The sequence below is a fragment of the Benincasa hispida genome, chromosome 1, assembly GCF_027475165.1.
Source record: "Benincasa hispida cultivar pf3 chromosome 1, pf3_genome.v1.1, whole genome shotgun sequence".
NCBI lineage: Eukaryota > Viridiplantae > Streptophyta > Magnoliopsida > Cucurbitales > Cucurbitaceae > Benincasa > Benincasa hispida.
In genome coordinates this window covers 34,404,793-34,419,746 of record NC_143478.1, presented here as the reverse complement: position 1 = coordinate 34,419,746, position 14,954 = coordinate 34,404,793, and the positions used below count along the sequence as shown (strand labels likewise).

Below are 14,954 nucleotides of genomic sequence, written 5' to 3'. Positions count from 1 at the left end.
GTCATATCCAGTTCAAAATGTTCCAACATTTGCATCCGAACTTGAGTTTATTCCTAAGTACAATACGGTTTCCAATGAGGTGAGATCATTAAGTCCATTGAATAATAATGTATGTTCGTTAGATTTGGGAGACGATGCGAATGGGTTGTTGAATATTGATTATGTGGACCTATCTAAGAATTTTGTTAATGATGAGTCTGTGTTTGAAGTGGACATGTGATGCGTTGTGACTGTGATGCGATTATGGTATGAGTTTGCGGTGATGTATTATGCATTGCACATGCAAGTTTTCCTAATAAGACCAAAGTATAAGTCTCACTAGGTTTCCTGGTAAGTCCAAGGTCGAACACAGGGACTATTGAGTAAATATGCGACAACTACTTTAACTCTCTTGCGGTAGTGAAAACAAATAAGTTGGATGGTGTTTTGATAAAGAATACTTCTTATGCGACGGAGTTCAAATAAAAAGTTGATAAAATCGAGAGTTACAATGAGTAAGCAATGAACGGATCGAGAAAGGGTTTAGCTAACACTTCCTAAGATTACGTACAAGCTATGCAATCATGCTACCCACAAACAACAACATATCATCTCTCAATGCAAAGGCCATAATTTCTATTTCTAGGACGCATGCGATGTATACAAAAAATTCAATAGGACTTATGTCTAAGCCTCTATTCTTGTCTATGCGATGATACATGATGCACACATAAAACAAGGTGACTGCATACTATCATATCCTATTTCTAGGGTGCATGCGATGTGTAAATAGCGATAGAACTTATGTCTAAGTTTTTATTTCTTGCTTATGCAGTTTTAACCTAACTCTCTCAAGCCTAGATTCTAATAGGACTCTCTCAAATCTAGATTCTATCTTTAGACTACTCTCTCAAGTATCTCTAAAGGGGTGAATGATGCATATATAAGACAAGATGATCGCATAAAATGTAAATCTTAGATCATGCTAGCTAAATACTTCTCAACCCTTTTCGAAAATTTAGCTACTCATGCGAAATGTGGAGAGATTGAACATAGATTGAAATGAGATTTCCATTTTCTAAGTAAAGTGATGAGTACAAAATAACAATGGAATTTAGAGTTAAGAAGCCTCGTAAGCAATATCTTGCTTCCCATGGCCTTTTACACTGTCTTTTTCACTTCAACTCTGTCCAGATGAATATTCTTGCTCTCGCAAGTGTTGCCCCTCTCTCCTTGTAGTGCTTCTGGCAGTCTCTCGATTTGTCCAGGAATAAACTCTCAACTTCTTCGTCTTCTAGCTTGTCTCCGTCCTCTAAATCTAAGTATGTACGTGAATAGACTAACGGCTCTCTAACTTGTATATGATCTAACTTGTTCACCCCTACAATGGTGGCCTCCGGTATTTATAGAGCTCAAGGTGAAGTAGCCTTTCTCTCTAATGATTACAATGATGGGCGGTCATTAAATATCCTGCTCTAATGTGTCGATTAATGGTTACTGAAAGTTGAGTGTACTTGCTACAGTGTGGCTTTAACGGCTGGTCAACTAAATTCGGATTCGACCATCATTAGCTTTCCGTCCCATCATGATTTATTATGTTGTCACCTTGATGCGCAGTCTTTATGCAACCACCTTTTTGAGCAACCTCTCACGATTGCATACGATCGCAATCTTTCAAGCGTACAATCGCCTAATTCCTTGGATCGCAATTTCACTTGCGCCAACGCATTTTTCTGCAGAAAACAAGTAAATTAGTTACTTTTATGCGATGGGCGCATGTGATCGCAATTTCTTCAGTTTATCGCTTTTGGACATGTCTCATTGTTTTACTTATTTGCATTGTGATAACGTGTATTTCTACCCGTTATCAACATGTCAGTGGATTATGATGTGGACGTTAATATGGCAGATATAGATACGTGTGAGGCGATTGTTAATGCTGATCATGGGATAGAGTCAATAATGAATGTGGAATCAAGGGTTGACAGAGGACCTTTTGGTGATAGTAACCCGAACTGACGTGAGCATTGTGCTAATTCAGTAGGAAGTGGTGAACATTGAGTCAATCGTAATAAGAAGAATCATATAGAAAAATTAATTGTGAGCACCATAGTCGTCTCATTCGGGTATACTATAGAAGATGTCCAAGTTGGTAATATGTTTTTAAGCAAAAAAGATTTGGCTAAGAAAATGTTTATTTTTGCCATTAGGAAGAACTTCCAGTATCATGTCGATAAATCTACTAAGAAGTTTTATATTTGAAGATGCGTAGAATTGACTTGTTAATGGAAGATCAGGGACATTAGAATGAAATACTATGAAGTGTTCAAAATTAGTAAATATGTTAGCACCCACACATGCCAGAAGATTTTAAGAAAACAGAATCATAAACAAGCTAAAAGTTGGGTTATAGCTAAACTAATTAAGTCTAAATACCAGAATGTTAGTCATGGTTATAAATCGAAGGAAATTATTCAAGACTTTTGCGAGGAGTAAGGGGTGGACATTAGTTATGAAAAGGCATGGCAGACTAGGAAAGTTGTGTTATCCTTAACGAGAGGGTCCCCTAGAGAGTCATTCTATTTGTTACCATGGTATGGGGAAGCATTGAAGATTGTCAATCCTAGGATTTAGTATGAGTTGGGAATAGATGTTGATGGGCCTTTTAAATACGTTTATATGACACTTGCGGTTGCAATAAGAGGTTTTCTGAATTGCTTCAGGCCAGTTATTGTTGTTGATGCTACACACATGAAAAAGAAGTATAAGGGTATTATGCTTGTAGCGGTTTCAATTGATGCTAATAAACAAATATACCCAATTGCTTTTGGTTTGGGAGATAAAGAAAATGATGATTCATGGATGTGGTTCATAAGAAGGTTGCAATCAACTATTGGTGTGGTTAATGGGCTAGTGTTCATATTTGATTGACACAAAAGCATTGTGAAATCCATTGTTACAGTTTTTCCTGATGCATTCCATGCATTATGTATCCATCATTTGAGCCTGAACCTGACAACGAAGTTCAACAACGATAACGTGTGTTCAAACTTCATGTTAGCAGCTAAGGCATGTTGGGAGTCCATCTTTCGATACTATTGGAACAAGTTGGCTCCTTACAACGGTGTTCAAAAATACCTTATCGATGTTGGGTTGTCAAGGTGGGCCCGAGTATACTAAGGGGGAACGAGGCACGATAAGATGACCACAAATATTGCAGAGTGTATTAACGCGGTATTGAAGGATGCTCGATCCTTCCGGTGACTATACTGTTGGATCATATTGAAGTCTTCACCAGGAATGGTTTTCCAAGTGCAGGACATTAGCTTCAATGCGAGAATTAGTTTTGTCAGTCCATGGGGAAAACTTTTGAAACTAGTAGATATCAATTCTAGATCATTTATTGTTCGACCGATCGATCACCACGAGTTTGAGATTGTAGATAGTCATCTAAACCCTCGTGTTAACTTGAATAAGAAGACTTGCATGTGTGGCGAGTTTGATTACTATGAGATCCCCTATTCGCTTACACTCGCCACTTATCGAATTAGGAGTATTGATCCATATACTTTAGGCTCAAGTGCACACAGTTACAAACTGACTGGCTAGTTATGCAAAGCCTATATTCCCTATTTTCATGAATCATAGTGGAAGACATCACTCGTGCTTGTTGACCTCCCAGGGTCATTGGAACAATTGGTTGTTGTCCAACTGTATGAATCCATCAAATGGTGAAATACAGAAACAGATTCACAAGTGTACTCGATGTCACAATGTTGGGCACAATCGAAAGACATATTGAGCTTGAATTGTAGAGAATGATTAGAGTCATTTTTCTTGTTATTTTTCGTTTGGACTATGTAAATTTTTATATTCAGATATGTTTGGACTATGAATGGTTATGGTAATTTATTTATGTATGTGATGTGCATTCTTTTTGTTCACTCTCAGTAAATCTCAAGCCATATTAACTGTAAACCCCGAACTCTATATTCCCTACATAAGTATGTTAATTAGTGTGTTAAGTATAATTAACTCATGATAAAACTATGATTGTGGGAAAATGGTTTGAGAAGGACAAAAGAAGAAGAAATATTTCTGAGTGTTGAAGGTGTATGGTTCTCGGGTAAAAAGTTGCTTGTGCTCTGAGTAAAAAGAAGGAATGTGCCTAACTATTGAACCTAGCGTTGAAGGCTTGATGGCCAAAGAAGTGTATGGCAAGGCTTGCTTTGAGGTAAGGAGAAGGCAATGGCTAAGTGATGGTCGGGGATGAGACCGTGCATTGAGCAAGGACTATGCGTTGCCCAAGCTTTGCATTGAAGATAGAGGGCATGGACGTGCACGACATTGGGCAAAGTTTCCTTAGGCACTGTGGTAGCATGTGTGTGCGATGGTTGGGTGAAGGCTTGTTGAAATACAGAAAAAAGCAGCGGAAGAAAACATGATCATTAAGCATTCTAATTCCTTAATTTTGACATTAAAATAAGCATGTTCATAGGGTAATAAAATGGTTTCAAGAAACACATACCTTTGAAGAATTCCTCTCCAATCCAAGCTTCTCCTCACGTATTCTCAGCTCCAAATCTACAGTGAACCATCAAGAGATCTTCTCTACTATTCTCATCCTTGAATTTGTGTGGTTGAACTCAAGATTATAGTGAATTTGGTGATGAAGTTTGGAGGGTTTTGAGAGAAGATGAAGAACACAGCAAAAAACTAATTTTCTGTTATTCAATAACCTAACCCTCTGAAATTAAAGAGTTTTATCAACTCTATTCATTCAAGCACATCTAAACATTGTCAATGTCAGCTACAAGTTGATGTTGAAGTGGGCTAGGTGGTGAATTTAATTGGAAATACCTCCTACTTGATGAAAGTTGGAGATTTCTACTTACAATTTTAATTTCCAATTTCTAGTTTAAATTCAAATTTTAATTAATTCCAAAAATTAACTAAAATTCAAAATTAATATTATTTTAATTAATTAAATAAAAATTTAATATCAAATATTAAATTAATCACACATCTAATATTTAAACATGAGTCCTATTCAAGTAATTAATATTTAAATCAATATTTAAATATTATTAACTCTCCAATTTCGTTTAATTACAATAACTTAAACATTAATTAATTATATCGAATATAATTATACAATCCCCAATTTGAATTTGAACTATTCAAAATCAAACCTAAATTCAATTTGAACATTTCAAATTGAAATTCAATTTGAACGCTTCAATTTGAAATCATTCCAAATTTACTCAATTTACTAATTCAAGGTGTTCATGTTTTACGAACTAGTAGAGGGACCTTATGAACCTATAGATCATGAGCTCCAACGATGTGAGATTAATTTAATAAAACTCTTTAGAACGAATTAATCAGTATTCGTCAATTATCGAGTCACATCACTATAACTCGATAGTTGCACTCTCCTCACTGTAGATATATTTGTGTCCACTTGATTTAATCATAATCAGTAAGTTGGCCCTTTACAGATTGTTCGTAATAACAGCTAGGTCAAATGTTGTGTTACCCTCAAAATTACGTCTTGCTCTATAAGTTCCACCGATCCTCTAATAAACAATTAGTTTGTGATCTAATCAATAAACCGGATCCCTCTCAGGCCAATGAGAGAGTGGGGCCCCTTGTTCAAGACCTTAATTTAGTATTAAGAGAACAACCTTTCTCCTATCCTTAAATCGGGTAGGCGTGAATTTCGTCTTGTACCCTATAGCCCCAGCTATATACCCGATCTTACCTCTAAAATGGGAGGCTTATTGAGCCAGTGCTGTTGAGCCAATCTTCACCTATGCAAATCTAAGAATAATCTCGAATAAACAGGAGTTCATAGTTAGCTCAGGATTAAGATCGAGTTACCTAGGTCATCTAAGCGAAATAGTCAGTCTTAAACAGTAAACAACATTATAAAGTAAGAGTGACGTATTTCTTGGTCTGATCTTACGCAAACTCATTGCATAGGACGTCCCCACTCCTCATGTCAATACATGAACGAATCATGATCACTTCGTTTGTAGTACCTTACAACAAATTGTAATAACTACAGAGTGGGTCGCATCCGATAATGTTACCAGAGTAAGGCACGCAACCTTATTCGTATACTATAGATCATTTTCACTATTTACTCGAACTTGATCCACTTTTATGTCTCCATATAAAGTTCAAGTATTCATATAATAGCCATGTATCTTAGTTTATTGGATTTAGTCTTTACAAGTGCAATTTACAAATTCAATAAAAACTTTATTGAAGAAATGTTGAATAACATCTTTATTGATAATAGAAAATGTTTAACTCTACAAACTGCAAGTTTTAGGACATACAACCCAACAAGACTTGTGTGCAAGTGAGACCATGTGATGGGCTCAAAACTATGTGATGGCATGAGGAGACGATGAAACGCACATTAGCTGAAGGGTACATGCATCCGAGTGAGCCTTGTGTTGCTGAATGTTTGAACGATGAGCCATGCGTCAGTGATTAATGGAAGTCCTTATCTTAATCACTAACCTAAGTGTGCCAGCTGTCGAGGTTAGGGAGATTAAACCCACTTATTGGTCTAGCTGGCATCTTACGTTGAGTTGAGGCATGCAGCTTCTACTATAAAAAGAAGTTTCACTTCAGGCTTTCAGTTTAGCTAGTCTATTCAAGCAAAAGAAGACTTTTCAGAGTCCAATTGAAGGTTGCTGAATTTTGTTGATGTTCTTGGGCTGCCGAAAGAAAACTCATCAAGAATCGAGTTGATATCTGAAGACTTCCTTGAGAAGGTCGAGTTCTCGGGTAACTAAAAGCAAGGTGTGAAGATTAAAGGTTTCTGGTCTGACCAAGAAGAAATTGAAGCTCAAATTTTTAAGGTAAGCAAGTTAAGACATTTACAAACAAGTTTGTAGAAGGAAATTTTCCAAAATAAAGTCTGAAAAAAGAGTTATTTGAGCTCAAATTTGAATCTGGAAATTTTGATTGAATAAGCAGGCAGCTACTTTAGGTGAGTAAGCAGGTAGCTCAACTAGCCAGGCGATAGCACTGGTGGACGTGTGCGCAAGGACGAGGATAGGTGCCAGGCGTGCGACAAGGACTGCACAAGGCGTGCACGAGGAAGTATGCACAATTGCATTAGGGAGGAAACGTCAACACATAGGCAAGGCATGCAGTGCTTATGCTTGTGAGTGAGGTTTAGTGTAAAGGGTAAGCGCTTGCTGTCGCATCACCTAGCCATTCAACCTAAGGTATTCCTTAAGTATGCCATGCGTTGAGAGAAAGATTGGCACTCATGGTAAAATGCTAAGCTTGTTCTTATATGTTGGGCTCATTGGGAAGCTATTAGCATTGACCTAAAGTGTTTATCATTTTTACAGGACACACGCCAATAAGGAAAGCTTACCAACCATAAGGAGGACGCCCGAGATAGTGAATGACAAACCAAGTGTTTACAAATTTTTGGTAAACACATGTTTTATTTAGAAAGACTAGGTTCATACTTACTTTCATTTTTAAGTGTGACTAAGATAGTTTTTCAAGCAAACTAGCTTTTAAAGAAGTTTCAAGCATGCTTAGCTTAAAAGTGTATATGAAAGCATGATTTAAGTATTTCTATTCTTAATATTCATAAGGCATGTGTTGATAGTTTCCATGTTATATGATGAATACGAATCCAACATATGATTTAAGGTATTTATGCTTTCAAAGTATGCTTATTTCAAAGAATGAGTTTTATGTTGATAATGATGAACCCAATACTAAAGGACTTTGAGAAGGTATTTGGGCCTTTGTACCTAAGGTATGACAGTGCTTAGTTATTACCACGTGCACTTAGGTAGAATTGACGTTGGTTGTGTTGAGATTACTCCGCAACAACTAAGGTTTGACATTGAGGGATTGAGCAAAAGGGTTTTCTCTCGACTAAGGATTATGATTATTTAATGTTTTTTAGCAGTTCCTGTTTAAAAGTTTTAAGTATAAGTTTTCTTGGTAGTTTTCAACACATATATTTTAATGGTCACTCACTAGACTAGTAGCTTATCCTTTCAAATGTTTTATTTTCCCAAGGTAGTGGTCATCTCCCTAGAGGTTAGCTGCCCTGTTGCTCTGCCACTCAAGGACTCAAGTTCAAACTCAAAGACAAAAGTGAATTTTAGGTGTTTGTCTTAGATATGTCTATGTATATGTTATGTTCATGTTTAGGGACTTGTAAAGAGTTTTTTGTGATCCATTAGGTTTTGGTATCTGTACTTATGTTATGTGTGCAGTGTATGTGTTGAACCCTAATCACTCAGGTTATTTTATTAAGTTATATCCAGGGTTGTTGAAGTAGGTTAAGGAAGTCTAAATGGGTAGTAAGTGCCATAAAAGGATTGGTAACTACTCCCATCACATTCTCTCCTTGAGTAAGAGGGTAATCTAGGAGTGTGTGATATTAACACCAAGAATAAAAAAAAAGGTAAATCTCAAGGCATCTCGGGCCAACCGCCCCCCGTTATTTACAGATAAAATGTGCTAAGGTTGAGGGCTACACTCTGGACAATAAGGACCCCGAGAATGAAAACATAAGTTAAATCTCGGGGTATCTCGGGCCAATTGCCTCCCGAGATTTACAAACAAAATGTTATTAATGTTATGTTAAACAATAAAAGGTTGAAATGATGAATGAAAATTGAATGTTATATTAAATAGTAAACATATGGACATTTGTCTTTTAAGAATTACATTATATTGATAATGAATGTATTTACAATAATTACAAAAAGGCTCTATTGGCTCATAATTGTATTATTTCTTATTGGACTACAAAAAAAAAAAAAAAAAAAAAAAGGGAATGCTATCCTACCTAAGTGTGTCTAATGGGGATTCAGTTACATCATATTCAAAATATTTAGTACAAAATATACCACAATCCCCTTTATAGACTGTAATGGTGCATTCTTCACTCGATACACTTTTCAAGTGTCACGGGCCAATTTGCTAAAGGACTCCAACCTTTTCCAATAGAGCTGGAAGCACAATTTACATATTATCCAACTCCTTTAACAACTTGCCATCAGATGCCATGGTCATAAGAGATTCATATACCAATATTTTCCCACCACTACGCCGATCACCACAAGCACTCAATGATAACCACCTATGTTGTATGGCATGTATATGTAGTTGACATCCTTCCAATGTATGTGGTAATGTGGTTTTTTCCCTCACACTATCGTAGAACTATATCATCTTTAACCTAGGTGTATTCCACCTCCAATGGGCTAGTGCCCTCTCTTAATCTCCCCATACAGTCCCGGGCTACTTCTAAGAAAATTCTGCACATTAATAATTTATAGTTAGGAAATATGGTGATTCGAAAATACATTTTATGTCATATTTACTCATCGATACGATTCAATCCACTGTAATATATCTCTTCTTCACATGGGTTGGATCTTCATTGTCCAACTTTTTCTGCGTGAACAAGAATCGTGTATCCATCGACAAGAAAAACAATAATTATTTCTCCGTTCACACACGGTATTAAGCATTGAATGATAGGTAATTTACATCGTCGTCATTAAATGTGTCTGGCATCAGTAAGTTCATGAACCATGAAAGTTTCTAAACACTTCGAACAGACCTCTGAGTCTCATTGACCCGCCTAGGATTGCTGATATATTCAGAGAACTGCTTCTCGAACTTAGCAGGTATTTTAGGCACTAGATTATACGGCTTCACTTTTTTATTTCTCTTCTTCTCGACGAGTTTAGCTCCAATACGACCACAAAGCTTCTATGGGACTGTCATCTTCCTATTGGTCCTTTCCCTATGGACTACATTTGGAAACTGAGCAACATAATCACTTCGTTGTTATTATCTAATGGCTACAAAAGTTATAAATATTTGTCATCAAATAATAGCATAAACTCTAAATGACGAATTTTACGAATATCAGAATACCATACCTCGTCCTTCAGCTCTATCTGAGTACGTACTAATGGACCAGTTGTATCTTCATCCTCTAATGATATCTTTATGGGAAAAATACCTTCACCATCATGGGTAAAAGGGGGATCCTCAAACGGTAGATCCTCACCACAAAAAATGTACTCAACAGTTATGTCCCCCACATCTAGGTCCTAACTAGGTAGGTGCTCAATCGATGGATCATAAACAAGTGGATCTATATACCCATTCGGTATCAGAATATCCAGCATACGATCAAAGTAGGCCTTCTCCTCATCGGTCGGAATGAGGTCATTTATACGAGCCTGGATGTAAACAACAACATCAAATTAGAACGTCAAAAACCATACAATTGTTGGGGTTGATGCTCTAAATCTTGTAAGGTCCTATAGTTTGTAAACATTGTATGAAAAAACTCTTTATGTGATTAATAATATATGATATTTTATTCACTTTGTCTATAAACTATGTGATATTTTAGTTGCATTAACCACAAACCAATAAACTAACATCCAAGTTTATCGTTGTAACTTAAACATGTATGTGGAGACATACAGGTGGATCATGTTTAAGTGATAACCTAAATGGTCTGTAGTAGATGGATAAGGTTGGGTACCTTATCCTAGTGACACTACGAATATGGCCCACTTTGTAGGTATTAGAATAAAGGAACTCTTGTCAAAGAGTACCTCTAAATGGAAGCAAGATCGTTCCAAACTCATTGTGACAAAATCACCGCATTCACAATCAAACATACAAGTTATGTATTAACAACAAATTACAAGCATGCTTTGAACTTTAACAACAACAAGAAAACAAGATACATACCAGTTGAAGAACCCTTCTTCACAGAAATCTCGCTCTCGTTAAACAGATTGCACCTCTCGTTCTCGCTGAGATCGTCCAAGCAATCATCCACCAAATCATGGCATCTCGTGAGAGTCGGCCCGCTTTCTACTTTTACACCTCTGGGTTCTCTCTCGAGTTACCCTGAGCGATCTTCCGGTGTCTCTACTCTTCCCTTGCTTTGCCTTAAAAATAAAAGAAAACTATGAACATGGCTAAAACTCCTAAATCGATGAACAGGTGAACTTGTTAACCCTTTTTCTGAAGGATGCCTTTGGTATTTATAGAGCTCCGGGGTAAAAGGCGGCTTCTCTCATATGATTGCATAGATGGGATGGCTTTAATTCTCCGAATAATGCGTCGAATATTTATCACCAAAAAGCTGAATATACTTATTATCATTAGCGATTGTCAACTTAATTCGGATTCGACTGTCATCAGCTTTCTGTCCCATCGTGATTAATTATGCCTTTCACCCAGATGCACCCACCAAGTTGCATCGGCTCTATGCAGCAATCCTTCTTGAGCAAATGTTTGCAAACATAAATCACCGCAAAGCCTTGCGGTAATGCTACACTCGTTCGTTGATCTCTTGTGATCGCTCTTTTTGCCTTGCATCAACGCATATTTTTCATAAAAATACAAAAATTAACTGTTCCTATGTGATGAACGCATGCGATCGAAATGTTATAGACTTAAATGCTTTTTGGACAAAATCTAACATATTTTATCAATGCAAGCTAGCATTGTTTAAGAACTTAGCACAATGCTTGTCCTCAAGCATAAGCTAAAGAGTTCTTTTAGCAAATCGACAACAATTCTCTTTTCCTAGATTTCTCAAGGATATTTCATTGTAATCCTGTACACCAAAATTTCCTCAAGTCTTATTTAAGTCTCCTCTAAAAATATTTCTAAGACCTAGGGACCACAAGCTTAACCTTCAAAAGGACTTTACTAACTTTCGGGACATTGCATGATTTATTTTTAAAAGAAAAATTTTCTACTGAGGTGTCAAATGATATTTATCCTTGCATATTTCTTGACATTATTATTTTTTTCTGACCTTGCGCTGATCCAAGTGCCTTGCCTTCATTTTGGCTTGCCCCCATGTGTGTCATGTGGACATCCAACTTCGAGCAATGCGCTCTTTCTTAGACTAAACTCATACTTCTTAGTAGTGGAGTTGCGGTCATTGTGTTTATGCGTAGATCCTGGTGACTTACTTTCGTTTTGGCTTGCCCCCACATGTGTCATACGAACATCCAACTACGGGTAAGTGCCCTTCACAACTTAACTCTTATTTACATGGGTTATCCCATTGCGTTGACAATGAAGTTGTTATTCTCAATTTTTTTTTTAACAGCAAGGTCGAAAATAAATACCCCACCCCCAAATTTAAAATGCGGCAATGTCCTCATTGCCAAAAGATTGAAAGAGGTCATGCGATATTCTTAGGAAGCTACGCAAAGAGAGTTTGAAAGAAAGCTAGCAGACCTCTAACTTCTAGAAATATTTCATGAGGTGACTTTTCTAAGATTAAGTTGATTCTAGTATATATGAAAAAATAAAAGCATGTGGTTCATCATTGAAATCATAATTGGCAAAGAACTCATGCAGTGACTTACTAAATTTATCAATATTAAATGATTGCGGTAGTCAAAGAGGATGCGGTGATAAAACTTTTAAAATCAAAATGCGGTGCGCTGTGCAAAATTTGAAATAAAGTTAAGGAAGAATACAACCCCCAAATTTGCGCTGTCGCCCGCATTGTGTGTTGATGCATCCTTTGTGGTGATCTATATTCTTTGGATTACGGTGATAGAATAATATAATTTACTTCTTCGTGTAATGCCTCTGCAATCGCTCGCCTCGATCATTGCAAGAAAAACATCGAGAGGGTCAAATGATTTTAAACAAAACAACATCTTTTACTGCAATCGTTTAACACGATTGCTTTTTTTTTCTTTTTTTTTTTAGAATATAAAGAAAAAATAGATATGCGATAATAGACAAAATTAAGATGCTAAAATTTCATGAAGTATTGATGTAGAGAAAGGATATTCAAAAGGTTTGCATCCCTGGAGAGGTTAAGTTATCTAGTAACTCAGGGACTGCTTATTCCCGAGCTGGTCTTTTCATGTCCACGGTGGCTTCTCCCTTTTTTCTTTGTCCTCTGAGATCTTGACTGCCTTATTCCGGAGCTTTTCCCTGTGAATGTTCATTACGATCTCCTCCTTGCGCATATCAATTTGAGTGCGACCGGTCAAAAGGATTGGTCGTCCCAATATGATGGACGCATCTTCGTCCGCTTTATAATCCAAAATGAGGAAGTCTGCCGGCAAGATGAATTTATCAATTGAGATTGCGACATTCAGCTCTTCTTCAGGATGTATTCGGGATCTATTCGGGATCTATTCGCAAGTAGGAGAGTTTTTGTTGTGGGTGAGAGTGTACCAATACTCAAACGTTTGAAGATTGATAGTGGCATTATGTTTATACTCGCCCCAAGATCACATAGTGCTTGGCTACTATAGATCCCTCCAATGGAGTATGGTATCATGAAGATTCCTGGGTCGCCCATTTTTGGTGGGATCATAGCATTTTGTGTTGCGGCCACTATTGCGATCTTTTCTTCATCATTTTGTTTTTCTTTCAATCTTTGTGGAGCTGGTGGTAGCTGGACTTCTTCTCTCTCATGTTCGAAAGGCTTGAGGGTGGACGCAACTTTGGGGTTCATTTTCTTGGGCTTTTCTGAATTATAAGTCGACGGGTCCTTAGAAGTCATCGCACTCAAGTTGATCGCAATGGGCTCCTCCCCTACTTCTGCAATCATGTTGTCGCTCAGCAAGGAAACTGCTAAGAATTGTTCCTTCCCAGTACCCTCATCATTGCGAGGGAGCTCAGTTGAGCTCCGCAACGCTCCTTGTGGTCTATTTTTCAGCTCGCCTGCAATTTGTCCTAGTTGAATTTCTTGATTTCGCATGAATGTTGCTTGATTCTGAAGCACTGATTCATTTTTCTCAATGTAATGCTTCAACAAGCTCTCTAAGGACGAAGATTGCGGTATTTGCAAGCTGCTAGCTTGACTATGCGTTGGACCGTTGTTTTGCGGGAAAAATCTTGGTGGCCCTCCTTTTTGAGTCACTGGTTGGAAGCTTTGTTGTTGATTTTTCCATGCAAAATTTGGGTGGTTTCTCCACCCGGGGTTATATGTATCGGAATAGGGATTATTCTTTATGAAGCATACTGACTACGGGTTTGTTGGGCATTCTTTTATCGAATGAGCGTCTCTGCAAATGATACAACTTACGGTCGTTTGAGCAATTGTGTTGACCTGCCCTTTCTTCGCTCCCGTGTTATTAATTGCGATGCCTTGTATCAAACTCATCATCGCAGTCATTTGATTTTTTAGGGATGCGATGGCCCCGTTGTTTGCATCATTATCTTTTATTCTTAATCTCTGAATGCTTTCCTGTCAATCCTCGTGATTTTTGGAAATGCGATCAAGTATACTCTTTGCCTCCTCATATGTTTTGTCTAGTAGACCACCAGCGACTGCCACATTGGCAGCGGTCTGCGAAAAGGGATTCAGTCCTTGATAAAAGATCTCCATTGCAGGCAGTCTAGTAAGCCATTATGTGGACAGTCTCTTACCAGCCGCTTGAACCTCGCCCAGGCATCGCTGAGCAATTCGTCATCTTCTTGTTCAAAATTTGTTATTAATTTTCTTCTTCTAGCATTCTCGGTTGGTGGGAAATACTTCTTCATAAACTTTTCAACGACTTGTTCCTACAAGGTTATCTCCCCCGACTCGAGGGAATATGCCCATTTTCTTGCCTGATCATAAAGAGAAAATGGGAACAAAGTTAGTCGAACTTCTTTGACAGAGATGTTCGGGAACACAAAAATATTGTAGATTTCTATAAAGCTCCGGAGGTGGGCGTGTGGGTCTTCGCCACGCATTCCTCCAAACTACCCAGCAGCATGGATCATCCGCAACATTACCAGCTTCATTTCAAACCTCAATCCATCTAATGCTGGTCTCATGATTCCTGGAGAGAAATCATAGAGGTTGGGCGACGCATAGTCCCGCATGGGTCTATTACAGTCATTCGCCAGAAGGATGGGGTTGGCCATTATTGTTCGCGTTTGCGGCCCTTACTTCCAGTTGTTTC

At 37.6% G+C, this 14,954-nt stretch overlaps 1 non-coding gene across 1 annotated transcript; it reads left to right on the top strand.

Annotated features, from left to right (window-relative positions):
* The first annotated feature begins 14,407 nt into the window (after positions 1 to 14,407).
* Positions 14,408 to 14,514, top strand: LOC120070383 (small nucleolar RNA R71). Its single transcript, XR_005479878.1, has one exon. It is a non-coding gene; the product is annotated as a small nucleolar RNA R71 (small nucleolar RNA).
* Positions 14,515 to 14,954: the final 440 nt, after the last annotated feature.